Source organism: Sorex araneus, chromosome 2, assembly GCF_027595985.1.
Source record: "Sorex araneus isolate mSorAra2 chromosome 2, mSorAra2.pri, whole genome shotgun sequence".
In the NCBI taxonomy this organism is placed as follows: domain Eukaryota; kingdom Metazoa; phylum Chordata; class Mammalia; order Eulipotyphla; family Soricidae; genus Sorex; species Sorex araneus.
Genome location: NC_073303.1, coordinates 100,017,111 through 100,044,913, shown reverse-complemented (window position 1 = coordinate 100,044,913; position 27,803 = coordinate 100,017,111). Strand labels below are relative to the sequence as shown.

General features: G+C 40.9%; 1 pseudogene; it reads right to left on the bottom strand.

The window, feature by feature from the left end:
- Positions 1 to 83: 83 nt before the first annotated feature.
- On the bottom strand, positions 84 to 27,565 carry LOC101541912 (dnaJ homolog subfamily C member 9-like; annotated as a pseudogene).
- Between the last annotated feature and the right edge of the window lie 238 nt (positions 27,566 to 27,803).

Sequence of the window (27,803 nt, the reverse complement as noted above, 5' to 3'; positions counted from 1 at the left end):
ATAGTCATATGAAAAAGGAATAATTCTCCCACTTTCCTGTGCCTTCTTTCCCAACCTGCCCAATCTGGAACAGAACCTGCAGTTCAGAGACGCAGCTGTCCTGATGCTATCAAGAGCAGCACAGCACTACCCCCATTATTAGTGTCACTGCTGAGCACGCTAAGCAAATGCCTTCCTCTTAGGAGCTGCATAGGAAACAGCCCAGAAACACTGTATTCAAGCACGAAATATGCAATTTGAGTTTCCTGTGGCTGTAGAGATGCCACCAACATGGTGATTACATATGTTGTGTAAGTGCTATGCAGCAGGGTGCCCTGTAATTGGCGATCCCGGGCTCTGGACTGTAGATAGAGGTGAAGACTGATTAAAAGGGCTTCTGTACAGTCAGGCTACGCTCGTGCAGCTGGGGTGTGGTGTGTTTTTAAAGGGGAATCCTTTTTCAGATTGAGAAGGGCGGCTAAGTGAGCATTGAGCCCAGAGAGCTTGTTACTGATGAGGAAGACATGCTTTGGTATAGGTCACATCACACATCAAGTCAGAGGCAGTGTTAGGACTAGTATTTAGTACAACTAGCTACCAGTCCCAAATGTATTTATTTTTTCATGAAGCAATTTTTTAAACTCAATTTTCAATGAGGGAATAATGGTTTACAGAGTATAAATGTCATCTTGTTTTAGGGGCACAATGTCATCACACCCAACTACTATAGTTTTCTGGATACTTTTAATAACCCCACCTTCACAATTAGGGAAAGTCAGTTTTGTGCTCAGAATCTAAGGGTTTGTATCTATTTGTTTTGTCTGATCCCTTGCTATTTTTTTAATACCACATATGAATGAGTTCAACTGCTATGCATCATTCTCCTGTATGTGTCTTATTTCACGTAACATAACCTCCATCAATTCTATCCACATTTCAGCAAAAAAAAGATTTCACTATCCTTTGGAATGCTTGAGTGCTATTCCATTGTGCATCATTATCACACATCTTCATGAATCATATTTTGAATGATTAGATATTTCCAAGCTCTGTGCATATATCAAGACAAAGTTAAAGGCATCTCCTTCTGGGAGTTTACAGTATGATAGCATTGCAAAAGTGGCTTGGTATTTAATAAAAACAAACAACAACGTCAGGTCATAGATCCAGAGTTTCTCATTTAATGGATCTTTGGAGGAGTACAGGTAGCAGTATTTTCTAACTCTTCAAGTTGTAGACCTGTTAACTCATCTGTGCTGCCCAGCCCGTAGATGCAGAGCACTTACTTCTGTTGGCTAGTCCAGAGTGGGGTGTGTTATGAGAGTCTGAATAGAAGATTAGAAAGGAGTTTTTTTTTTTAAATATTGACTCTGTATAGACGTGATTATACTTTGAATATGATGGGTTAAAGGCATCATCAAAACTAGTTTAACTTATATTTTGCCTCTTTAAAAGGTGACTGCTAGAAAATTAAAGCTATCTCACATTATAATTTTTTTAGACAACTATCTTCTAAATGATGTTAAAAATGCATATATATAATTCTTCAATAACTAATTAATTCATCAGCCTCATTCATGCACAGCAGGCCACAAGTGATGTAATAAAGAGATGCTCTCAGGTCATACCCAGGTTTAATGATTATTTATTGGAAATGATTTGGTAAGCTGTTTTCTGTGCCCATCATTCTCCATTTGTATAATGGAAATATTGCAGCTATTTAAAGTTTCTTAAAGATGATGTTAGTTATTCTCCACCTTTTCCTCTTCATCATCATTATCATCATCAATATGGATCTTTTCTATGAATCACTTAAGATTTTGTTTCCCCACCTTGATCAGAGCCCCCAGCAGCCGAAGACCTCCAGAGCCCAGCCACAGTCATGCTCAAGGCCCACTAACCATATTTATGACATAATACTATGCTGATCCTTCAAGCTGCTTCTTGTGTTTAGCATTATATATTTTGAGCCTTTTGGCCCTGCGCCTGGCTGTCTTCACAGGGGACCCTCAGAGGAGGTGGGCTTCAGTTTCCCTTCCCACCCCTGAGCAGAGCCACTGCAGCTAAAGACCTCCAGAACCCAGACACAGACATGCCCAAGGCCCCTCTCCACACGTTCAGACTAGCCTCACGCAAGAAGGTACCGGCAGAGGAACCAAGGTGTGTGGGACCCGGGGCTGAGATCTCCAAGCCTGCTCGGATCGGGACTGGGCCTCTTCCGCCCAGATCCCCCATGTTCCAGTAGCTAGTTGGTCACACCCAGGGACTGCCCCCGGTGCCATGTAATCCCATCAACGGCCAACATCCAGAGACTATAAAACCAAGCTCTGAGATGTGGCTGTGTGACATCTTATAGCCTACTTTTCCCTCTTGGAGAAACTGGCAAGCTACTGAGAGCTTCCTGTCCACATGGGAGAGACTGGCAAGCTCCCCATGATGTATTTGTATGCCAAATACAGTAACAATGATGGGTCTCATTCTGATAACCCTGAGAGAGCCTCCAATGCGGCACCATTGGGAACAACAAGTAAAGAGAGGCTGCTAAAATCTCAGGGCTAGGACAAATGGAGACATTACCAGGCCTGATTGAGCAAATCAACAATCAATGGGATGATAGTGATAGTGACCCTGATCAGTGGGTCTGACATTCTTCTGTGAGCCCTTATCTATCTTACTCCACTCCAGAATTTGTAACCATCCTCAACAAATACAATTTACAGGTGTCAATTTGATTTCATTTTATCTCATGATCCCTTATTATAACTCTTGAAATGTAGCTCTTTTTCATTCTGATTTCCTTTAAAAAATTCTAAGGGAAAGATGAATTATACCTTAGTCAAGTATGTGAAGTAAAGGTAACATCTCTTTAACTCAATGTGCTGAATGTGCATTTTGCTTGCAGGAGAATTGAATTCAATCCCCTAACACTGAAGAACACCCCCTGAGAAGGATCCGGAGTAACCTCCAGGCACTGTCAACTCCTACCCTAATCCTCTACTCTCCTCCCACCCCCGAAAAAAGAAAAAGATACCATCTTTAGTTATTCCCTCCCAAACTCTTCACTAGTTTCAAGTCACACACTTTCTTGAGAATATTATTGGTGAAAACCAAACCAAATTTCAGGCAGTTTCCCTTCTGGATAAATTTTATTAAAACTTAAGAGTTCATCATGGTGGGATGAACTCATTAATGATGGGACATCATCCTATTTGCTGGAACATTTGAATAGGGACTTAGCACTGTGCTCAGGAGAGATTGGGGCCCAAGTTCTAATGGCATTTTCCCATCTTTCGGTTCATGGTGCAAATTTGAAGATGATCCAAGATCTTGGACTGACTGTTTCATCATACACCTAAGGTGTCTTTACACAAAACCTCTCCTCCCAAGAAAGTCAGTTCTTTCTTTCTTTCTTTTTTTTTTTTTGAATTAAATTTTATTGAATCACCATGTGGAGGGTTACATAGTTCTCAGGATTATGTCAGTTATACAATACTCAAACACCCTTCCTTTCACCCGTGCCCATATTCCATCACCAACCACCCGCCCCCTCCCGCCCCCCCAGTCCCCGCCCTTGTAAGTGATAAGTTTCACTTCGTTTACACTTTATCTTGGTTACAGTCCATGTTTCAACACATAACTCACTATTGTTGCTAGGGTTTCCCCCCAAAAAAGAAAAGACAGTCCCACTGTCAAGGAAGCATTTGATGGCTCTCCATTGCTGAGAATGTAGAGATATTAAGTCCCGCTGTTTGTTACATAACTTTTCTATTTTTTTCCCCCCTTGTCCCGCACCACCGAGATCACGCCTGTTTAGTAATCACCACGCTGCCTGACAAAGGGAAAACAAACCAAAAAAGATGGTTATTTCTAGTCATCAGCCGGCCTGGGGCTCTGGCTTAGTTGATAGTCTGGTAGAATGTCTGCAAGCAGTTTCTGGAACCAAAAGTAATACGCTGGTATCGGCCCCGGCTCAAGATTCTACCAGCGTCCCGCTGTTCCAAGTACATAATAATTTATTCCCTTGTATCCGATTCCCACGCCACCAGGTCCGTGTCAGCTTAATGGACATCATACTATGGTTAACGCCACGCCGCGTTTCTTCCCGAGAAAGAAGGATATTTCTTCTCAGCCGGCGTGGGGATACGGCTTAGTTCAGTCTATAGAGATGGCTACCACTTTGGTAGCCTTCAATATTTCAGCAAAAGACTTACTATTCTTGTTAGCATTTCCCACCAAAGTCCGACCCGTTAAAAGGGAACCATTTCATATTGGTGATGATTAAATGACAATAGGTTGCGCGGCCATGGCAGCTGTCTCGCGGCTTTGAATTTCTGTATAAAGCCCAGGGAAAGTACAGCCAGAAATTGCACGTCGCTACAAACTTTAACCCTATTATAGTCCCCCCAAAGTCCAACCCATTAGAAAGGAACCATTTCATATTGCTGATGATTAGATGACATTAGGCTGCCGCGGCCGCGCGGTTTTGGGTTTCTATATAAAGTCCAGGGAAAATTCTGCCTAAAATTCTATCGCTACAATCTTTTACCCTTCAACAAAAAACTTAGTACTATTGTTTGGAGTTTCCCCCCACGTTAAGCCCTGCCAAAAAGGAACATTTACACGTTGCTGACAATCAAGAGATATTAGGTCGCGCTGCTGCGATAGCAGCCGAGCGGTTTTGGATTTCTATATGAAGTCCAGGGAAAATTCTTTTGGTAATTGCATCACTCGCTGGCAGCGCCTGGACCAGAAGCTCCCGGCACACAGTTTGGAGGCATTTTGGGGGCGCCGCTCGTGTCCAAAGTGGTTCAGTTGCCTCTGGGGTCGATCTCGCGCGGGGCCGGAAAGGAGCATCCCCACATGGCTCTGTGCTCTTTCTCTCTTTCTTTCTCTCTCTCTCTCTCTCTCTCTCTCTCTCTTTCTTTCTTTCTTTCTTTCTTTCTTTCTTTCTTTCTTTCTTTCTTTCTTTCTTTCTTTCTTTCTTTCTTTCTTTCTTTCTTTCTTTCTTTCTTTCTTTCTTTCTTTCTATCTCTTCCTTCCTTCTTTCCTCCCTCCCTCTTCCTTCCTTCCTTCTTTCCTCCCTCCCTTCCTCCCTCCCTTCCTTCCTTCTTTCCTTCCTTCCTTCCTTCCTTCCTTCCTTCCTTCCTTCCTTCCTTCCTTCCTTCCTTCCTTCCTTCCTTCCTTCCTTCCTTCCTTCCTTCCTTTCTTTCTTTCTTTCTTTCTTTCTTTCTTTCTTTCTTTCTTTCTTTCTTTCTTTCTTTCTTTCTTTCTTTCTTTCTTTCTTTCATGCTGGAGGAGGTGATAGGAAAAAGAAATCTCATTAGAATCTTTAGATGGGGAGGAGCTTCTCCAGAGATGGATAAGGACATCCAAGGACTCAGAGAGTGAGCTGGGAGAGAGAAATACTTCCTGAGCGGTTTCTGCAGAAGTAAAGGACACTTATAGAGTATATATGTTTAGTATAGTAAAAGCATTTTACTATTTTATATCTGAGACTATAAAATTCATCTTTGAGTATCAGTATCACTGTATCACTGTCATCCTGTTGCTCATTGATTTGCTTGAGTGGGCACCAGTAACATCTCCATTGTGAGACTTGTTGTTACTGTTTTTGGCATATCGAATATGCCATGGGGAGCTCAGCCATGCGCGTGGAATACTCTCGATAGCTTGCCGGGCTGTCTGAGAGGTGCCGAGGAATGGGACCTGGGTCAGCCGTGTGCAAGGCAAATGCCGTACTCACTGTGCTATCGCTCCAGCCCTTAAGTATCAGTGGAACTATTAATAAAATTCTCATGACGATTATATCAACTATACAAAAAAAGAATCTAAAAGAGATTCATCTGAAGCTTGTATCTGGCATTAAATATATAACCAGGACAAATCATTTAGCCTTAAGAGATTTCCTTTTCTCATATGCAAAATGATACTAAGCATCTTAGTTTCAGGGTAATTATGAAGACTGTCAGAAAATGGGCTTAGAATACAATTATAAGCTGCCATAACTATTGTGAAAATAAGGGTACTATAAATTCAAACAAGTCAGGAATTCTTATGGAAGAGCTGGGCAAGATACAATGACTTATCTGAAATTTTGACAATATTTTACATTCCCACATTGTAACAGTAATTTATGCTCATGAGGAAACATTTAGGGAAAAACCTAATAAAGAAAATGAAAGTGATTTTTAAAAGTCTGACCATTCAGAACTGTTACTTGTTAACATTTTTAAGAAATACATAAATTTGGTACAATAAAAAAGGAAAAGAATATTATAGCCATTTAATATTATTTCAGCACAGGGGCTTGGTTGTTCAAGGAGAACATTTGAGTCAGTGGAGGGGAAATGTAGAGATTTATGCTCTTTTGTTTGTTTGTTTTGATTTTAGATCATACCTAGTTGTACTCAGGAACTATTTCTGGCTTGTTGGTTGGGAGATCTTTCCCTGAGCTATTTGTGGGACCACATAGTGTTGGGGAGTGAATCCTGACTTCCCACTTAACAAAGCATATGCTCCAGTCCTTGAGCCATCTCTCCGACTTTCAGATGTGTTGTGCATGCATAAAGGTGATTCTGACATTCTTTATGAAAGTCATAAAACCTTAACTTTCTCTGTCCACTGGTCTGCTCTCTCACTTTGTGATTTTTGCCAGTCTCTTTCAGGACAATGACGTGATTTGCCTTGGGAAAAGCTTGCTCTTACCAACAAAGGAAGAGAGTGCTTGAAGCATTGCCTGCCCTGTGGGGTGACTATGCCGCAGAGAGTGCTTGTCTGGCGTAAAATGAATTATGTGTCTAGGCTGGATTTCTGCGTGTGCTCTCTATTGGGTTATAAATGAAGTCTGAATATGGATCATGCCATGATAGTAAGCATCTCGTCGAGCACCTGTTCTGGCTCCTAGTTTTCTGGAATTGGGCTTCCTTTACCCTTCAAGTATCTTTATAATGACACATAACTGGGAGACCAGTAGATTTAGAGGATTTTCTTCTGGACCAAATGGCCAGGTAAGGTAATGGGACAGGGGATAAAAGGTGTGTAGTGTGTGTGTGTGTGTGTGTGTGTGAGAGAGAGAGAGAGAGAGAGAGAGAGAGAGAGCAAGTGAACAAGTGAGATGGAGATGAGAGAGAGGGAGAAGAGAGATTTAAAAAAGGGGGGGAGGCAAGAAAGATCTAAATACAGCAAAATACCAAAGACTTGAATAGGAACAAAAGAAGATAGTGCAAGAGGATGCTTGAGGAACAGAGCCGGCATGAAGGCAGAGGAGGCAGTCATTACTACTTAATGATTCATACAGGATGTAAATGAAATATTCATGAAGGGAAATTGGAACTCTAAACAAATTCAAATGCCACTTCCCTGGTCCTTAGGCCCAGTTTTGTGCTCTAAACTGAAATTTTGGATGATTCGCGCCCTCTATTTCATTAAGCAGAAACAACTGGGACAGAAACCTTGATTATTTGTTATTATTTGGCCCCGAGAACACAGATGCATTGATTTTCTCAGGTGGTTCCTGAACTTCTGACCAAGCAAGGTACTTTCAGGAGACTCTCGGCCCTTGGAGCATGATCTAGATGGCTTCTCTCTACCTGCGAACTCTGTGCCCAGTCTCAAGTGTTTCTTCAACCAGAGTCAGTTGGAAACATCCTCCTGCTGGATGGCATCCTGAACACATGCCAGTGAAGCTCTGCCCCTGTAAGTAACCAAAAGCAAATCCAGGTAAACCACCATTTTCTGTTAGTCTTGTCCAGAGCAACAAAGGTTTTCTTGGTACAGAAAACCACTCATCTCTCCAAGTTACCCTTTATCAATGTGTATGTGCTAGCATCTAGCTTGTGAAGTAGTACTGCCCATGGAAAATTGAGAAGGGCTCTCTGAATAATGCAGGACTTGCTCCTTTCTGCTTCACTTCTTCCTGCCACATTTTTCTCTTGTCTCTCAACAAAATCATGCCATCACTAGATTTTTATCTCCTAGACAGTAATGATAGAATGCCTACAAGAGCGTCAAAGAAGTTGTTAAGAGGGCAAAAAACCTCCAGCTCCAGGCACATCTTTTCGACTCCACCGTTCTTCCTGCACTAACATGCACCTCAGAGACCTGCACCCTATGCAAACAGGATGAGAACACTATTAGGGTCTCCCAAAGAGGAATCGAAAGAGCTATTCTTGGAATCTCACGTTTAACTCAAGTGAGAGAAGGAATCTGGAGTTCTGATCTCCATCGATGATTGAGAATCAGGTATGCTGCCTTTTTTGCCAAGACGTCAAAAATCAGATGAGCTGGACACGTAATGTGATTTGGAGATGACCACTGGACTAGAGCCGTTACCGACTGGATTCCACGGTACGTCAAACATATGCCCGGCCGCCCACCTACAAGATGGTCAGAATTCTTCATTAAGACCCTGAATGAACCATTTGATGCTCTTCATGTTCCAGATGCCATCCATTGGGCTACACTGGCATATGACAGGGATGAATGGAGATGTTAGTGGCACCTGCTTGAGCAAACCAATGAGCAACGGGATGACAAGTGATATAAGTGAAGACAATAATGATAAAGCTAGCGATCATGAATTGGGGTCTTTTACTGCCCCCCTCCATTTTTCAGGTGATGAAGAGGTTCCCCCAAGTGTGTGGGTGCACTCATTTTCACATATTGCTGCTCACCTCCATCTACCTGCTTAAAGAATTTTGTTTTCACACTGAAGTTATATATGGACTAAATTGCTGTGTTTGCCTGGTACTCAAAGTACCAAATTTCCACACCTACTGAGAAGCAGGAGGGCTGTGTTTTTACTGTAAAAATAAGTTGAGCTGTCAATTTTCTCTTATAATGATGGCTTAAATGGTCTTATTTCCTTCTGACTTTTCTTTCTTAGTCTTTGGATCTCAGTGTCCTAGCTTAAAATGGAGATTAAAATGGAGATAATTATATTTATTCCCATGGGGTCATTTGAGAATTAAGAATCATTTTCTAAGTTACTAAATCTTTCAAAATGTGATATATTGGTGTTACAGTGTGTGTGCGATTTTCAGTTTTTTTAAAGCATTAAAAAGATAGAAAACACCTCCATCTTTTCTTTTCTGTATCTCCAATACCTGGGCAAAGTCCAGGTCATAGGCAAAGCTCATTTTGTGAGCCTTAGATTTGCAGAGGTTAATTTAATTTTATTTTGAACCACCATGGATCACAAAAATATTTATGATTGGGTTTCAGGCACACAATGTTCCAACACCAACACTTCACCAGTGTCTACTTCCCTCCACCAGTGTAACCATTTTCCTCCTTCCCCTCAACCTGCTTTCACAGCAGGAATTTTTTCTTTTTCTCTTGGCTCCCAATATCTTATATTTACACTCCGTTCCCTTAACCCTTAATTGCCATCTCTCATCTTAGGTTCTAGGCCTAAGATCATAGCTAATTCAGAAGTTCGGAGGATAATTTGGGTCAAATTAACACTGGAATCTTAGACTTGCAAGAGGTAAATGCAACAAGCACAGGATCAAATCCTGTGCTGCCCTCAGGCATAAGAGTATTTGGTCCATCATCAGGGAAAGCATAAGGAATAATTCTAGAATAGACAGTGGTCTAATACAAGGCACCTGAACCTACAGATGCATGGAGGTCAAGGATGCCTGAACTTAATTTGACCTTTGTAGAGTAATTACAGATCATTCATCCACTGTTGATGATTTACCTATCTTACAAACTAGAACTTTCTATATTTCCCATGGCGACTCATTTATTGGACCTAACTAGGGCATACATTTCTTTTTAAAAGAACAGAAGGCCTGAATCTCTGTAGGTGGTCAAAGAGTTGATTGATGCCATGACTACATGCTGAATATATCCCATTCATTTCTCTGTGTTGCTGTTTCTTGCTAGTCCTTTCCTCATATGTAACCCTCTTTCTTATTTACTTTGGTTATTATATATTTCCCTCCAAATTTGTCAGCTCCATATAGGGAAAGTTATTTATCTTTTAATTTTTGTTTTTCCCCACTGTGCTATGCCAAGGCTTAGAACAGAGTCTGATGCATATTAAGCTTGTGCTAATTAGTTTGTTTATTTAGTTAAATAACTGATTTCCTACATAAGTGGTGCTTCTTCCTTCACATAAAACAAAACCTCTTAAAAGCATTCTTTTGTTGATGAAAATGCCCTAGAATATATTAACCAGTGCCAGAGTGAAGTATAGTGAGGAGGGGTACTTACTTGCATATATTTGGCATCCCATATGGTGCCTTAAACCCACCAGGTGGAAGCCCTGATCACCACCAGGGATGGCACCTAAACAAAACAAAACAAAATAAAACAAAACAAAAGAATATATTAGCCAGTTCTCTGAAATTATAGACCTTAAATAATTCTATACAGCATTCAAACTATGTAACAAACTTAGTACTTCGGGCTAACAAAGTTTTTCTATATTTCTATTTTCTATCAGAAGCTTTTTCATTTAGTGAGAAAAAACAAAGGTGACATAGTGATTTTTCCTTTCACTTGAGGATGAAGTTACAAAACCCAGAAAATGTGCTATCAGAGCTGAAGGGCTTGATCATTATTTATACTGTTTCCAAACATTAGACTAGGTAGTATGCAAAGAGGCAGTGTCCTCACTATAAAGACCCAGTCTTTCATCACAGTGACTCCCTCAAGGGAAACTGAGTTAGAGTAGCTTCCTGTTGCGGAGCTCACTGAACAATGTCACTTGCTAATGATCATGCCTTCTATTAGTTGTGACAGAAGTAGTCAGGCCTTTTATTAGAAGTTCTGCTTCAGGGATGCGTCTGTTTTTCTATATCCTAGAAGGATCCAGATTGTGTAGACTTTGTGTTATGTCTTCAGGGAATTAATGTACTGAATTCTGCTAGCAATCTTTTGGAAGACTCTATAAATTCTAAGAAAATCAATATTTTATCGAGGTAATCTCTTCACACACTGAAGCCACTGGGAAGACATTCTCTGCAGCCGGAGGATGGAAGCGTCCTGGTGCCAGGAGGGAAGGGGCATCGTCAGGCACTGATGTTGCTGATGTCTATATAATCCAGGGCTTCTCTTTTTGGGGGGCTGAGATTATGTTAACATGTGCTTGATTAATTTCAATTTAGTGTGTGGGTTTCAACGTGTCTAAATTTTCATGGTTCTAGCATTGTCATTGCATTTCAAAGGCGAATTGAAGAAGAATGCAAATAATTGTATTTTTTTCTATATGAGGCATAGACCTTTCCTTTCCCCTGCCCCTTCGTGAATCAAAAATTAACTTTCACTTTAATGATAGGCCAGGTCCTAAGAACTATGAAAACATGAATTATATTAAGACATTTAAACACTCAAAATTTAAACACGAAAAACTTTAAATTTTACTTGAACTAAAGGTAATGATGGAATTGGACTTTGTAATGGCCATAAAGCAATTGTCCTAACATTTGAGTCTGTGGCTGGGGTCGTAGTAACGAACGTATATAGCTTGTGAAAGTTTATAAGGGCTATGCATGAACACTGTACTCTCTGAAGCTTATGAAAGTCTTTCCTCCAGCAATAAGTGAAGTGTCTATTATATAAAATCTAGGAAAAATCAGATGTAGAGCCACTTATTATTATTTTTTTTTTTTTTGCTTTTTGGGTCACACCCAGCGATGCTCAGGGGTTACTCCTGGCTTTGCACTCAGGAATTACCCCTGGCAGTGCTTGGGGGACCATATGGGATGCCGGGGATCGAACCCAGGTCGGCCACGTGCAAGGCAAACGCCCTACCTGCTGTGCTGTCGCTCCGGCCCCCCACTTATTATTTATTAAGCAAACTTTTTACTCCTTAATAACTGTTTACAAGCTCAGAAAGTAATTCAGTGAATAACACATATCTAGGGGCCACACTCACATATGCCACAAATTCAGGGGGATAAAATCATAGGGACAGGCAGAGTTACTACATTAATAATACTTGCTTTAGGCTGGAGACCGATAGGGCGTCCGGTAGGGCGTCTCCTGCATGTGGTTGACTTGGGTTCGATTCCTCGACCAGGTAAGCTACTGAGAGTATCCCGCCCCCACGGCAGAGCCTGGCAAGCTACCCATGGCATATTCGATATGCCAAAAACAGTAACAAGTCTTACAACGGAGACGATATACTGGTGCCTGCTTGAGCAAATCGATGAACAGCGGGATGAAAGTGCTACAGTGCTTTAGGTAAGGGGGAGGCAAAGATTTAGTATTCTGGTCTTCTTGGTCCGGTGTGTGGAGCCAATGATGATGGGGGCATGTGGTGCCTTGGATTAAGCTCAGGATCTCATACATTCCAGACATGTGCTCGACCACTTTGAGTTATTTCCCTAGTCAGAGTGCACATTCTTTAATTAATCAAAACCATGGATCCATCCCATAGACAGTATTTGGGCACATACATCACATGGGGGTATAGTATTAAATAGACTGAATTTCCTCATTCCTATAATCGAAATAGAAATCATGGATGTAATAGATGTGGAAAGTCTCAGGATCAAACTTCCTCACCCAATATTGGAGAACTGCAAATTGGGAAACCTACCTAATTTGGTTCCCCGTATTGGGAATCTGACTCCTAATCTCCATTTTCAAACCACTGCCTCCTGGGGAAGTTGTTTGGATTTCTCCCACAGGAAAAAATCTACTCTTGGTGCATTTGCATTCCCAGAGCACCTGGTTGTGTTCTCCTGTGGTGCTGATTCTCTTTAGTCACCTTGATTCCTTGATGATGTATCTGCTACTAGCAAGGACTCTGAAGTCAAAAGACGTTGGTTTAATATTTCTCAAGCTCACTGGTAAATGGCGTTAATAGCAGTGTTCTCTGCTCAAGGCTCTCTTGAGACCTAATCAGAAAGCAGAGAGATAATACTCTGTTAATTGGTAAGGTAGTTAACAGTTTGTTACTATCATTGCTGTACAAACATATTGAAACAGGTGCTGGACTCAGTTCCCTCTCTCTGTGTCCTATGACACCTTGAGTTTTGCCTGAAGACTAGCAATATTGCTTGATGCGTATCTAATGAGCATATTAAAGAGATAATCAGATGTCTTCTTAGAAGCCAGATACCTCTGGGATTTATCCAGAGCACCATCCCTCAAATTTAGAAGTAGGCTAAAAAGACATTTAGTTGGTGCTATGGTCTCTGAAGCAATTGAGAGACCTCTATCTTTTTGATTGCCAAGAGGAAATAAAACTGATGTGCATACTTTTGCCAAAAAAAGGGGAAACTACTTAAAAAAATAATTGCGAACCACAACACCTAGTTAGAGAGAGAGAACAAAAGGGAATACCCTGCCACAGTGGCAGGGTGGGTGGGGGGAGATGGGATTGGGGAGGCTGGGAGGGATGCTGGGTTTACGGATGGTGGAAAATGGGCACTGGTGAAGGGATGGGTTCTTGAACTTTGTATAAGGGAAACATGAGCACAAAAATGTATAAATCTGTAACTCTACCCTCACGGTGATTCACTAATTAAAAATAAATAAATTTAAATAAAAAAATTAACTGTGGGGATGGGAATGATGATATCTGGGCTAAAGTGCATTGTTGCATGTGGTCGACCTTGATTTCATCCCTGACATCATTTGGTTTCCAAAGCTGCCTGGGGAAGTTCAGGAGGCCCCTGAACAATGCAGAAGTGACTCTGATAATCTTCATCACAAGGCGGGAGCAACACTGAACAACACCGAACAACACCATAGTACCAAGTGGAACCATGTTCTCTGGTCCTTCTGTTGGTCTGTCTGACTGAGAGTCACAAGAAGAGATCCCAGGCACCTGAACACTGCTAGTGAGACCTCCCTACCCCCCTAAATTCAACCTTCATATGCTCTCTGATACTGATGTTTGAAAGCTAAAAGTCAGAGACACTGGAGGTATTCTCTGTGCTGAGGACAGAATGACAGCCCTTAGTCAAGTTTGATTTCCAAAATGCAGACATGATTTGGTGTTTTGCAGTTCTGGAAGAAAGATTGTATTTGCAAAGTGACAGAACAATTTCCATGGCAACAGACTGTCTGGTGTCAGAAGAACAGAAAGGAAAACTTCACATGCCAAGTCTATATTTACGTGATGCTTATCACACTGACTCCTCCAGCGTGGAGGACTGGATTTCTCAGCAGACATCCCTCCCCAGCCAAATAATGTAGAAAATACCACTCTAGTAGTATTTTCACATCTGAAGGTGGAGAGTCCTATTTTTGTCTGAAAAAGTTCTTGGTAATCTGAACGGAGCTGGCAGGGTCCTTCCTGGTCCTTCAGAGAGTAACAAGCCTAGGTCTTGCCTCCTAAAAAATGTGTCACTGTTACCCACCCTTGCTTCAGGATGAGGGAGAGAGTGAGTAGGTGGAGTCAGAGGACCTGAAAGTGGATCTGAGCTGTTCTGCCTAAGTCCTCTGTTCCTGCCAATACAGGGGTCTTTCTGAGGTTTATTATGCTTCATAGAAATTTTGCTATTACCCTTGAGTATTAATCTATGATCTTTAGACTTTCTTTTTTTAAAAAATGTTACTGAATCACCGTAAGATAGTTACAAGCTTTCATGTTTGTGTTACAATCACACAATGATCAAATACCCATCCCTCCACCAGTGCACATTCCCCACCATCAATCTCCCCAGCATACCACCCCCTTTCCCACCCTCCTCCTGCCTCCATGCAGACAATATTCCCCATATTCTCTCTCTACTTTTGGGCATTAAGGTTTGTAATACAGATACTGAGAGGTTATCATGTTTGGTAGATTATCTACTTTTAGCACACATCTCCCATCCCGAGCGATTCCTCCAGCCATCATATTCTTAGTTATCTTTTCTATATTCCAGCTGCCTTCTCCCCTCAGTTCATGAGGCAGGATTTTAGCTATGGAGCAATCTTCCTGAGCCTTGTATGCACTGTCCTTGGGTGTCAACCTCATGCTATGTTATTTTATACTCCACAAATGAGTGTAGTCCTTCTATGTCTGTCCCTCTCTTTCTGACTTATTTCACTTAGCATGAAACTCTCCATGTCTATTCATTTATAAGCAAATTTCACGATTTCATCTCTCTGCTTTCTCACCATGATCTGTGCAAAACAGACGTCAAAACAAATATTTTGGTCTTGACTTCTTTCCTGACCTTCACTTCTCCATAAGCCCCCAAACACTATATTGTTAGTGCTTATGACTTAATTTTTTCTGATTAATTCTCTTCTGCTTGAATCATAGCTAGTGAGAGGTTATCATGTTTGGTATGCACCCAAGAGAAGTCCAACATATTTGCCTTGTTTTGTATCTTAGAGACTGGGTACTAGACATTGAGATTCTGAAAAAAACCTAACATAGATCACTGTTAGTCAGCAAGATGTCCCAAAGAAGATGTAGTGGGTAGTTTAAAAAGTGAGTTGGTGGGGATTCAAATGTTGGCATATTACCTTTAGTATTAGTTGCATATACCTGAGAATAGATTAAAAGTAATGGGACTATGCATTTTTAATGAGCTAGTTGTATGATATATGAATTATATCTCAATAAACGTTTGTAAAATGAGTTAACACAATATAATCAAGTTTAGGAAAAGGTGGTATAAGTTTGCCTCTCTATCTGATATGCCTTTTTTGGTTTTGGGGGCTGCACTTGGCCTTGCTTGGTATTCACCCCCAGCTGTGCTCAAGGAAGGGAATGTGAGCAAAAGGAAACTGAGGTTCCCATATGCTTCAGCCTTTTGAGCCATCACTCTTGGACATGTTAAATTTTTCTTAAACTATTTTTGGGTATATGAAACTTTTAATATTTTAGGCATTGTGGGTATACCCTTAATAAGTCAATATCCATATACAGATTATAGTCTATATTCTCCTCCTCAAATCTATTTTTTTTCTACCAAGCATTAAGCATTTTCTTTGCTGCATTCTTGGCATTGTGTTAGGTGTTGGTGAGGTAATTTGTGTATTAAATGTTAGGGTTTCTTAGCATCAACATTCTTGGCATTTGGAGGTGGATCATTACTCATTGTGTGAGCTGTCCAGTGCAATATATGATATTTAGCAGCTTCTCTGGATTTTACCCATGGGATGCCTAAATACACATATAAGATGTGGCAATATAAAACATCTTTAGGCATTGATATATGTCCCTTGGGGGCTTTAAAACATTTCCAGTTAAGAGATAGTTTTCCAAGTCAATCATTACAAAATATTTATGAATGGTTGTGGTCATCTTATATGACTCAGATGGGCTTGTAGGCCAGGGGCCCTGACAGTGAAAAATATGGGTAAATTTCTGCTAAGAAGTTTAGAGGGTTTTAGTGACAACACAGTGTGTAGGGCATTTGCCTTGCACAAAGCCAATCCAGTTTCAATCCCTTCTATCCCACACAGTGCTCTGAGACCCACAAGAAGTGATCCCTGAGCTCAGAGCCAGGAGTTAAGCCCTTAACACTGCCAAGTATGGTGTTAACACACACACACACACACACACGAAAGAAAAGTTTAGATTCTGGAGATAAAGACAAATATAAACTTATAAGCAGCTAATTCATGTGATAAAGAAAATTAGAAAAGTTAAACAGTGATATAATTAAAAGTGGTTGATCGTGAAAAACAATCACTCTGAGGAGGTGACATGAAAAAGAGGTCTGAGAACCAAGAAGTGGCCAACACTCAGAAAAGCTAGTTGTCTAATAGGCAGCGAACTCCTAGAGAGAAAGTCCGCAAGGAAGAAATAAACTTGGAGCGTTTGTGGACCAGAAAGAAGGTTAAAGTGATGGGGGCACAGAAAGAATTGATGAGGAGATCCCGGATGGAGAGTTGGTGAGTAGATCAAGATTTTAGTAGAGTTCCAGAATTCAGGGCCAGATTCTTGGACTTTGTTATAAGTGATATGAAAGTATCATTGGAAGCATTGTGTTAGTATGTTTTAATATTTTTTTCAGACTTTATGTTTTAAAATTTTAAGTCACACTCACTGATACGCTCACTGATGCATGCAAATTATCTAAGAGGGTGCACAGGTAGGAGGAATAAAGTTACAAGGAGAATATAATTGTCATTTGAGAAGAATGTAGGGTAGGAGTCTGGAGTAGGATGATTGCAGTAGCACTGTAGCACTGTCATCCCATTGTTCATCAATTTGCTCATGTGGGTAGCAGTAACATCTTCATTGTGAGACTTGTTGTTACTGTTTTCGGCATATCCAATACGCCATGGGGAGCTTGCCAGGCTTTGCTGTGCAGGTGAGATACTCTCGGTAGCTTGCTGGGCTCTCCGAGAGGGACAGAGAAATTGAACCCGGGTCGGCTGCATGCGAGGCAGACACCCTACCCGCTGTGCTGTAGTATAAATGAAAAATGTGAAAATGGGTGATAATAATTTGGAGAGGGTGAAGATGGCAAGACCATGAATAAATACCTTGAAAGCAAATGAGCAAAGAAAAGAGCAATTGAATTTCTCTCTGAAGTTGAGAGTCCATTGGTTTTAACTAGACGAGTGTACTGACAAAACATGACTGTAATCAAGTCAGATTCTATTTTCATAAAGTCTTCTTTATTAAAGTCTATTTCATAGTCTATTTTCAGAAAGTCTTTTGGCCTACAATTCAATTTGGGTTTCACTCATGAAAAAACCCACAATGTTTTGTGCCTGTAATTATTAATTAATTGCATTGACCATATTACTTATACTTGTTTCCTTGACCACTTTCTTTAGTTTAATATTTACTCAGTTTAGAATTTATCATATATCTCAGTTTAGGGCGAGGCCATGGAAAACGAATCCTTGAATGTAAAAATTTAATACCTAGCATAAAAAGTTAGTCTTTCACAGTATATCCTTGAGAAGGAAAATAGAATCCCTTAAGATTTGTTGAATTTCTGATTGCATCCTCCACTTATCATTTTTTGGTGAAATCAATAATATTAACTGTATTAATAACAACTTGATAGCTACAGCTAGTGTTTGAGTACCTACCAGTATCCAGACTTTATAAATTAGGTTTATAGATAGCTATTACTCTTCATATCTAACTTATGATGGGAAAGTAGATCTGAGTGGTGAAGCAAAATAATCAAAACTACACAATTGGCAAATTAGTGTTTTCTAAGGCAAGTTAAAATGAGTTTGGTGACTTAAAGCAATAGAAATAGTTCTTGGAGCCAGAAGTCCAAATCAAAGAGTCATCATTTTGTCCTTAAGGCTTATGGAACATCCTTCCTTGACAATTTTTATCTTCTGGAGGCTCAAAGTGTCCCTTCACCTGCAGCTATGTATCTCCATATTCTGCCTTTGTCTTTGCAGGAGTTTCTCCTCTTATTCTTCTATTTGTCCTCTGGGTTTCTCTTATAAGGATACTAGTCATTGCACATACGGTCCATTCAGATACTCTAGGATGATCTCATCTTGAAATTCCTAATCATATCTTTTCCAAATAAGATTTTACATATAGATTATAAAGGACCATGGGCATATATTTTGGGGTAATCATCGTACACCTTACAACTAATTAGTAGTAAGCACAGAGATTTTCTCCTCAAATTAACATCATAAAAGAAGTAGACGTGCTCTCAGACATTTTTATAGTTGATACTCAGTATCTATGGACAAAGAATCAAAAGATATTTGAATCTGAAATAAGCTTAGCAGTATAATATACTAAACATTAAGTTTCACATGGGTGAAAATCTTTATTATGGCAGCAGTTATTTAAAGAACACTTTCATTTTAAAAGATGATACATGTGATCATCTTTTAAATTTGTGACATAATTTGTGACATCTAATTATTAAGGTGGGTAAATCCTGTCTATATACATCTTGGGAATTTGGGGGTGCAATAAAAAGTAATCATTAAAAATGAAACAGCATGTTACATCTGGGTGGATTGATGATGCAACTTTTTTTTCTTTTCTTTTTTTCCCCTCCTGGTGTCAATTAAAAGTGAGATATACCATTAGAAAAGCCATTGTTTTACATTCTAAACATCTTCCAACCTTTTCCCTCCTTCACATAAAAGCTTTAGTCTAAAGAAAATCCAAAACAACTGGAACTATTCATCACAAAGAAGAAGCAAGCCAATGAGTCACTTTCAAAAGTGGCAGGGCATCTGAGTAAATGATTCTCAGCCGAGAGGAATTGTAGCTGGGTCAATTTGTCTGTAGTTTGAGCAGTAATCTTTAAGCCATTTTATTAGTTGACCATTTGTTGCTTGCATCACAGGACTCCTTTCTCTCGGCACAGTGAATAGTCTGTTTTGGGTGATGGATAGGGCTGGAATCTCCGAGCAATGAAGACTCTCCAAGCAATCTCCTCCCTCATAGCAGGAATGTTGGCATTCGCAGCTACCATGTAGTGCTTAAATTAGAGTGGAAGGGAGGATTGTGGATGCAACTAAGAAAAACCTGAACTCAAATGACTGACCTCTGAACTCAATGTTCTGATCTAGTTTCTGATATAATATATAATATGCATATCGGCAGACATATTATACACATATACATGTATTTATGCTTGCATGTACATATACAAATAGATGGATGCCTCTTATGTCACACATTAGCAGATATTTAAAAATGTTAAAAGCTGGAAAGAACTATGGCTTGGTGCCTCTACTACGTATTTAATTTTATAGTCTGCTTTTAAAAATGCAACATAATTATAAACACCTTTTTAAAAATTATTGAAGCATATCCTTAAAATATTTATTTGAATTTCTTTCTTAAAACCTACAGAGGAATTATACCACAATTTACCTGTATAAGCATGATATGTTGATTGTTTAGATTATCTGTTCTTTGCTGTTTTAGGTAAAGCTAGAATGAGCATGTTAGTATACTAGTATTTTTTAATCTTCAATGAATCTCTCCTCTCTGTGTGTCTCTCTCTGTATCTCTCTCTCCCTACCACCCTCTCCTATCATCTCTATATACTACCTATCTTCCAAATGTCAAATCAGAGGTAAATGGGACAATACATTTTACAGGAAGAGTTGGAGAAAGATGACATTCCTATTCCTTTCTCCTTTTCTTCTTTCTCTTCCTCCTTTCTTCCTCCCTCATTTACCTTCTTATTTTCTTTTGTTTCACATTTTGTAAATTGCTGGGTTAATAATCTCTCCCTGGTAATTCCCAAATTTTGTTAGATACATACTGAGGATGTAGGGAGCCAGAGCACATTGCGCATGCGTGGCAGCCAGAGCACATTGCGCATGCGTGGCGGCCAGAGCACATTGCGCATGCGTGGCGGCCATGACAGAATGACCTCATATGGGGTGATTGGCGAGAGCCAATAGATGAGCACCACGTCAGAGGCGGGGCAACCAGGGCTATATAAGGACTGCCGTTACCCGGGTTGGGGTTCTTTCTCTTGGTCAGTTAACTGAATAAAACGGCTGCAGAAGGATCCTCAACCCGTGTCGTCTCACTCTTTGCTGGCGAAGGGAAATCGCGACGCGGGCGACGAACATGAGACAAATATGAAAGTCATAGAACTGTAGCACTGTAGCACTGTCATCCCATTGTTCATCAATTTGCTTGAGCGGCACCAGTAACGTCTCCGTTGTGAGACTTATTGTTACTGTTTTCGGCATATGGAATACGCCATGGTTAGCTTGCCAGGCTCTGCTGTGCGGACTGGATACTCTTGGTAGCTTGCCTGGCTCTCTGAGAGAGACTGAGAAATCGAACCTGGGTCGGCTGCAGGCAAGGCAAACGCCCTACCCACTGTGCTACTGCTCCAGTCCATAAAAGACATAACAAGCTTTATTTTTCCTATATCAAATTCAGAACTTATGTCTAAGAATAATTAAGATAATTCAAAAATTGCATTTAATTTTGTTTTCATTTTCAGACAGAAATAGTACAAGTCTCATTCTGAGTTTACAACTCCAGCCCAACATTACTCCCATCTCTAGGACTATTTCTGTCCACACTAGGAACAGACCCACATTTCTGATAGAAATTGTATCGTTCTGCTACTATGCCAGTGTTGCCAGATGAGGACTCTGCATCCCGAGAGGGTTAAGTCTTGTCACTTGCTTAGTAGGCAGTCTCTTCATCTGTCACACCACATGTCTGCCATGACTCTAAAATGGAAAACATAGAAGAGAAAGATTCAAGCTTTCCTAATTGAGGAGGGGTGTTTGGAATCAAATTTAGGTTAGCCTAGTGCAAGGCAATCGTCTGACCTTCTCTACTGCCTCTCCTACACAAACAGTAACATTTTATAAAAGTAGAAAAAACCCTTTGCTTGAACCCTGACACTAAACACAGATGGATTAAGGCATCTCTCTGTTTATATCTTTAGGAGGGAATGCAACACTTTATTTGATTTCCCCTTTAAACAAAAAGTCAGGACCTGGGACCCAGTTCTGACTTCTTGGCTCTCCAGAACAACCAGAATCACTGCAGAAAGCAGGATCTTTGCTCCGTGTCTCTGAGCAGCGCCTGCCCTTTTCTCCTCCAGATTCCTTTGCGTTCCCACTATCATATCAATTTCCATGTGATTTTTAGGGTGCACTGATTTGTGTTCTTGTCTTCAGCCCTGGTCTGCTCTTGCTCGTGCTAGTCGATTGTTGATTAGTTCAGCCAGTGATGTAGGGGTGCCTGCGCCATGCCAGTTACGAGGGTTGGTCCTGGCGCTCAGCAAGAAGCAATTTGCTAGACTTCACCATGGATCCCTTGTGCCACCAGGACTTCTGAGACAGACACAGTGGGTACTGGGATGGGAGGCTGACTCTGTGCCAGTGGCAGTAGCAGGATGTAGGAGTATCGGATGTGGTGCATTTAAAAAAAATTTTCTTTTATTTTTATAAAGTAATTCACAATATTTGATTACATCTAATATTTGAACATGAATCACTCCAGATGTGGTACATCGTTGACACGGTGTGATATCTTACTTTCAAGCCATATGTAACTTGGAAAATAACTTAGGAGCAAGATATACTCAAATCAGAGACACTATTAATCAAGGGCAAATGAATTAATACTAAAGTTTCTCTTTTCTTTTCCTGCTCAATTCTTATAATAATTATCATGATCTTTCTGCAGATAAAGAAACCTAAGGCTATAACAACTGCTGCAGAGTTGATATTCTCCTGAGTTCTAACTATATTGCTTGAATTAAAGCCGGGGTTCCTGCAACTATAGAAGCCTTTATTCTTCACTGATTTATATTAATTATATATAAGCATGAATTAAGTATTAAAAATTAAAATATTGCAGGTTTTTTCTAAGATCTGAGAATACAAAAATGAATGAAAAATAGCTCTGGGGATTGGAGAGATAGTACACTTAAAACATTTGCCATACATGTAACTGACCTTTGTTTGATCCTCAGTACTGTATATGCTCAGGTTACTTAAGACCCATAAGAGTGATTCCTGAGCCAGGAATAAGCACTGAGCACTGTTGGGTGAAGCCAAAGACCAAACAAATTTTAAAAAGGCAGCTCCAAATATAATGAAAAGAAGATGATATGCAGATAAGTGGATAAACATACAATTTCACACAGTAATAACGTTTCAGGGAAAATTAAAGCTAGTAAGAACGCAAGAACAAGGAGACAGATATTGGGAACTCTTCTTCTATAATACAATGAGAGACGCACCTGGGAACACTATAGGTGCAGTGATATGGCCGAGAGTCATGGTATAATAAAGTTATGGGAAAAGTGCCAGTAGTTAAATTAAACATTTTTAAATTTTAATAGGCATATAGAGAGAGACAGAGAAAAAGAGGGAAAGTAATGCACAATTGTGAGCCTATGAAGGGCATCTTAATATCTAAAATTAAATTTATTTAGCTTTATTAAAAATTTCCTTCATTGTTCTCATCATCATCATTTTCATCCCATTGATCCTCGAATTTCTCGAGCTATCTCAGTAACATCTCTATTTGGAATTTGGGATGTGTCTACCTGTTTTTAGCATTGGGGTTATTCTTCTTGAGAGTTCAATTGTGGCAAAATATGTCCACCCTCAGTTGTCTGTCAACTTTTTGGTCAAGGGAGAATGGGGTATCATGCATGAGACTCCCACCAAGTAGATGGAAGGGGAACAGTTTCCAATATCAAAAAAGGGTGGTTGTTGTCATCATCATCATCATCATCATCATCATCATCATCATCATCATCATCATCATCATCATCCCGTTGATTGTCAAATTTCTTGAGCGGTCTCAGTAACTTCCCCATTCGTTCTAGCCCTGAGATTTTAGAAGCCTCTCTTTACTCATTCTTTCCAATGGTGCCACATTGGAGGCTCTTTATCTCCCAGAGGGAGAACTAGGCTATAAGATGTCACTTCCGGGAGCTTGGTTTTATAGTCTCTGGATGTTGTCCATTGGTGGGATTACATGGTGCCGAAGGCAGTCCCTGGGTGTGACCGCCTAGCTACTGGAAAATGGGGAATCTGGGCAGAAGAGGCCCAATCCCAATCCAAGCAGGCTTGAAGGTTTCAGACCCAGGTCCCACACACCTGGGTTCCTCTGCCGGTTCCTTCATGTGTAAGGTTCTTTTGAACATGTGGAGAAGGGCCTTGAGCAAGGCTGTGGCTAGTGTCCAGAGGTCTTTGGCCTCGGGAGCTCTGCTCAGGGCGGGGAGGGAAACTGAAGCCCACCCCCTCCGAGGGGCCCCGGGGAAGATAGCCAGGTGCTGGGGCAAGAGACTCTCTGCGTCTCTTATTCAGAGACTATAAAACCAAGTTCCTGGAAGAGAGTGACATAGATGCAGAGTCATTGTTTTCAGTTTTTTCTAATTTGGTTACACATTGGTAAAAGATTGATCATAGGGTGGTATTTGGAAACCAAACCATCAGTTTTGCCCAAAGATGTTCTGTGGTCAGAGGGAGGACTTTTACTCTTTCCAAGTTTAGTGCTAGTAGTAGTAGTTCACGTTTATTAGATTCTCTTACTGTTCTAGGTTCTATGCCAAAAGATTTTTATGCATTATTGAACTGAATTTTCATAGTGATCATATATGCTAGATACAGGCACTGCATACTAAACCATTCTATTGATGGAGAAATTGTCTTTAACAGATTTAGTAAATTTCAAAGACACATAGGTATAAATAGGAGAACAAGATTCAAGTCCAAATTCAAGCCACGATCTCCTCTCTAAGATTTAAGCTTGAATTTTACCGAGTGTAGGTAGTGAGGGAATAGAAGTACATGTTTGTCATGGTGTTAGACCAATAATATTCTGTAGAATGGTTTAGGTCATATGTACCTTTTGTATCATGCTGCGGAAGTGAATATATCTTGTTTTTTTTCCACTGTCCATTCCTTGTGTAAGTTCCAAAAAATACCATCCTTATTGAGAGTCCCTTGCCCTCATGCCTGGCTGTCTTTCCTGGGGCCCCTCAGAGGGGGTGGGCTTCAGTTTCCCTCCACGCCCTAAGCATAGCGTCTGGGGGCCGAAGACCTCTGGACCCTAGCCACAGCCATGCTCAAGACCCCTCTCCACATGTTCAGATGAGCCTTACACATGAAGGACCCGGCAGAGGAACCCAGGTGTGTGGGACCCGGGTCTGAAACCTTCAAGCCTGCTTGGATCGGGACTGGATATCTTCTGCCCAGATTCACCGTTTTCCAGTAGCTAGGCAGTCACACCCAGGGACTGCTTGCTAAACCATGTAATTCCACCAATGGCCAACATCCAGAGACTATAAAACCAAGCTCCTGGAAGTGACATCTTATAGCCTAGTTCTCCCTCTGAGAGAACCTGGCAAGCTACCGAGTTTCCTGCCCACATGGGAGTGCCTTGCAAACTCCCCATGGTGTGTTCATATGCCAAAATCAGTAACAATGATGGGTCTCATTCCCCTGACCCTGAAAGAGTCTCCAATGTGGCACCATTGAAAAAGATGAGTAAAGAGAGGCTTCTAAAATATCAAGGCTAGAACAAATGGAGAAGTTACTGAGACTGCTCGAGAAATTTGATGATCAATGGGATGATGATGATGATGATGATGATGATGATGACGACCACCCTTTTTTGATGTTGGAAACTGTTCCTTTTCCATTTACTTGGTGGGAATCTGATGCATGATACCCTATTCTCCCTTGACCAAAGAGTTGACAGATAACTGAGAGTGGACATATTTTGCCACAGTTGGACTTTCAAGAAGAATAACCCCAATGCTAAAAACAGGTAGACACATCCCAAATTCTGAATCTTCTCCAAAAAGGAGATTGCTTATTATTTCATAACAGGACACAATTTTGATAATGACTTTGATTCCTCTTCTTTTTCATTTCCTTGTTTTTCCTATTCTTAAATTTATCATCTATGCTTCTAATATGTATGGCTTAAATTAGCCATAATTTTTAGAATCGTTTGTCTCTTTTGTTTTTAAGAGAGTCAAATCTGGATATTAGAAAGCCAGGCTCTTAAAAATTGACAAACCTTCTCCATGACTTGGAGGCTGGTCTCTCATTCTGGGCAACTCAGAGAAGGGAACACTAAGTAAAATGTGGTTGGAGGTCATGTGGGGGAAAGATGATGCGGGCCCAATATAGACTAGAGACTGAACACAATGGCCACTCAACACCTTTATTGCAAACCACAACACCTAATCAGAGAGAGAGAACAAAAGGGAATACCCTGCCATAGTGGCAGTGTGGGGTGGGGGGAGACAGGACTGGGGAGGGGGGGAGGGATGTTGGGTTTACTGGTGGTGGAGAATGGGCACTGGTGAAGAGATGGGTTATCAAACTTTGTAAGGGAGAAACATGAGCACAAAAATGTATAAATCTGTAACTGTACCCTCACGTTGACTCACTAATTAAAAATAAACTATTAAATAAAAAATAAAATAAATAAAATAAATAAAAATAAAGATATAATACCAAAAAAAATTGACAAACCTCTATTCTTTCCCAGCTCTTTTATTTTTACACTCTTTTAAAAGTATGTGATACTGAATGCACTGCTTAATCCCTTGAATTGTGATTTCTTATTCTTGAAATCAAGAGGTGATACTAAGGTAGTGGATAAGGTAGTGGAAAAATGAACTGCTGCATATAATTTGTTTAGCCAAGTGCCTGGACTTAAACATGCCATTGGCTTTGCAGATTGGCTTTTCTTATCAGCTCTTTAATAAATATTAGCTGCTCTGATTTGTCTCGGCACAACAAAGAGAAATATGTTCTCTCCAACTTCAAACCCAATCCAGGTAGTTTGTACAAAATTAAGTATAGGTATTAAAAAACTTTGCTTCCAGGACACACACAGGAATCTCGGACCCAAGCAACTTGTGGCAGAGATGGCCCGGGACTTTGCAATAGGCCTTTTCTGCTGTGCTGCTTCAATGGGGGCTGGTGCTGTCCCACCACCTGCCCTCTAAGAGCTCCAGCTGTTGCCATTTTCTAGTAGCCAGCAAGAAGCACCAGCTCCCACATGGCCATGATCCAGAGACACACACAGGAATCTCAGACATGAGCAACCTGTGGCAGCAATTTCTTCAGACCCTAATTATTAAAATCTTAAAATTTCTAAAGTGCGCAGCCGCTTTTGTGGCTGTGTGACATTATATTATATCCATAACAAGCAATACAAAACACATTGTCTAACAGTTGTATTTTTGAAGATATGAGGGGAGGTAGGACTGGTCTCGAAATATCGAAGGTAACTAAAGTAGAGAAAGAATACCTTGCAAATTGTCTGCCACACAGGCAAGGGGGAAGTATGGGATGGCGGGAGATACTGGGGATTTTGGTGGTGGAAAATGTGCACTGGTGAAGGGATGGGTGTTGGATGACCATATGATCAAAGTTCAAACATGAAAATTTTTGCGACCGTATCTCACGGTGAATTAATAAAAAATAAAAATTAAAAAAATAAAATGAATGAGAAAAGCAAAAAATAATAATTAAAAAAAACCATTGCTTCGATCTGAGCCAGAAAACTGTAGATTTCCTTTTGTCGACCCTTCTGTCTGCTCTGGATGACTGCTCTTAGGCTGCCCACTCCTTATTCCAGTCCAAACTTCTCCCAGGTCTTCTCCGCTTCCTCAGCCTCTTCCTGAGCCCTTCTTTTGCTTGCATTCATCTTCTGCTTTGATTCTCTGATGAAGGCCTTGTAGGCAGGCACCACTTTGGCACCGATGGCTTGCTGAATAATGCTCCTTACCCTGGGCTCGTCTGTGTACTGCACACATAGCATGGACTCCTGGATCTGGTCCATGTCCCCCTTGAAGTCCAGATATGCCTGTTTGATATCAGCCAGCTCCTCTTCGGATCCTTTGTACGTCTTTTCAAATGTCTGGATGTCCTTTAGAGATATCTTCTTAAAGAGTAACCTCCAGTAGGTCTCCCAGTCCCGGTCCTGGGTGAGCATGACTGCATCTTCACTCACAGTTCCCTGCTCATCATAGAGTGCTCTCTGCTCGCTGTCACTCAGAACTGAGTAGACTTTCCTGAGGATCTGCAAGCGGCGGGTAGCATCCTCCTTGTCGCCCTCGCTCATCTGGTCTGGGTGCACTTGCAGGAACACTTTGTGGTAGCTGCGCTGGACCTTGGTGTCCAAGGCCTCACACCGCACACCCAGCACTTGGTAAATATCTGCAGTGCTAAACACTTCCTTGCACAGCTTCAGCAGGGCCATGGTTTGCAAAGGTGTAGAGAGGGAGGCAGCCTCCGAGGTGACAGTGTGTCCCCGCAGCCCCAGCTGGACTCCGCACCAGGGGTGCCCCAGAGGGGGGTGGGTAAGAGCCCTCCCCGCCCCAAGGGACCCAGCTCTGGCAACAGACCTCCATTGACCCACCACCGCCAAGCTCCAGGCCACTTTCCACACTCTTGGCCAAACCTCACGCATAAGTGCACATATTCCTGGACACATCATC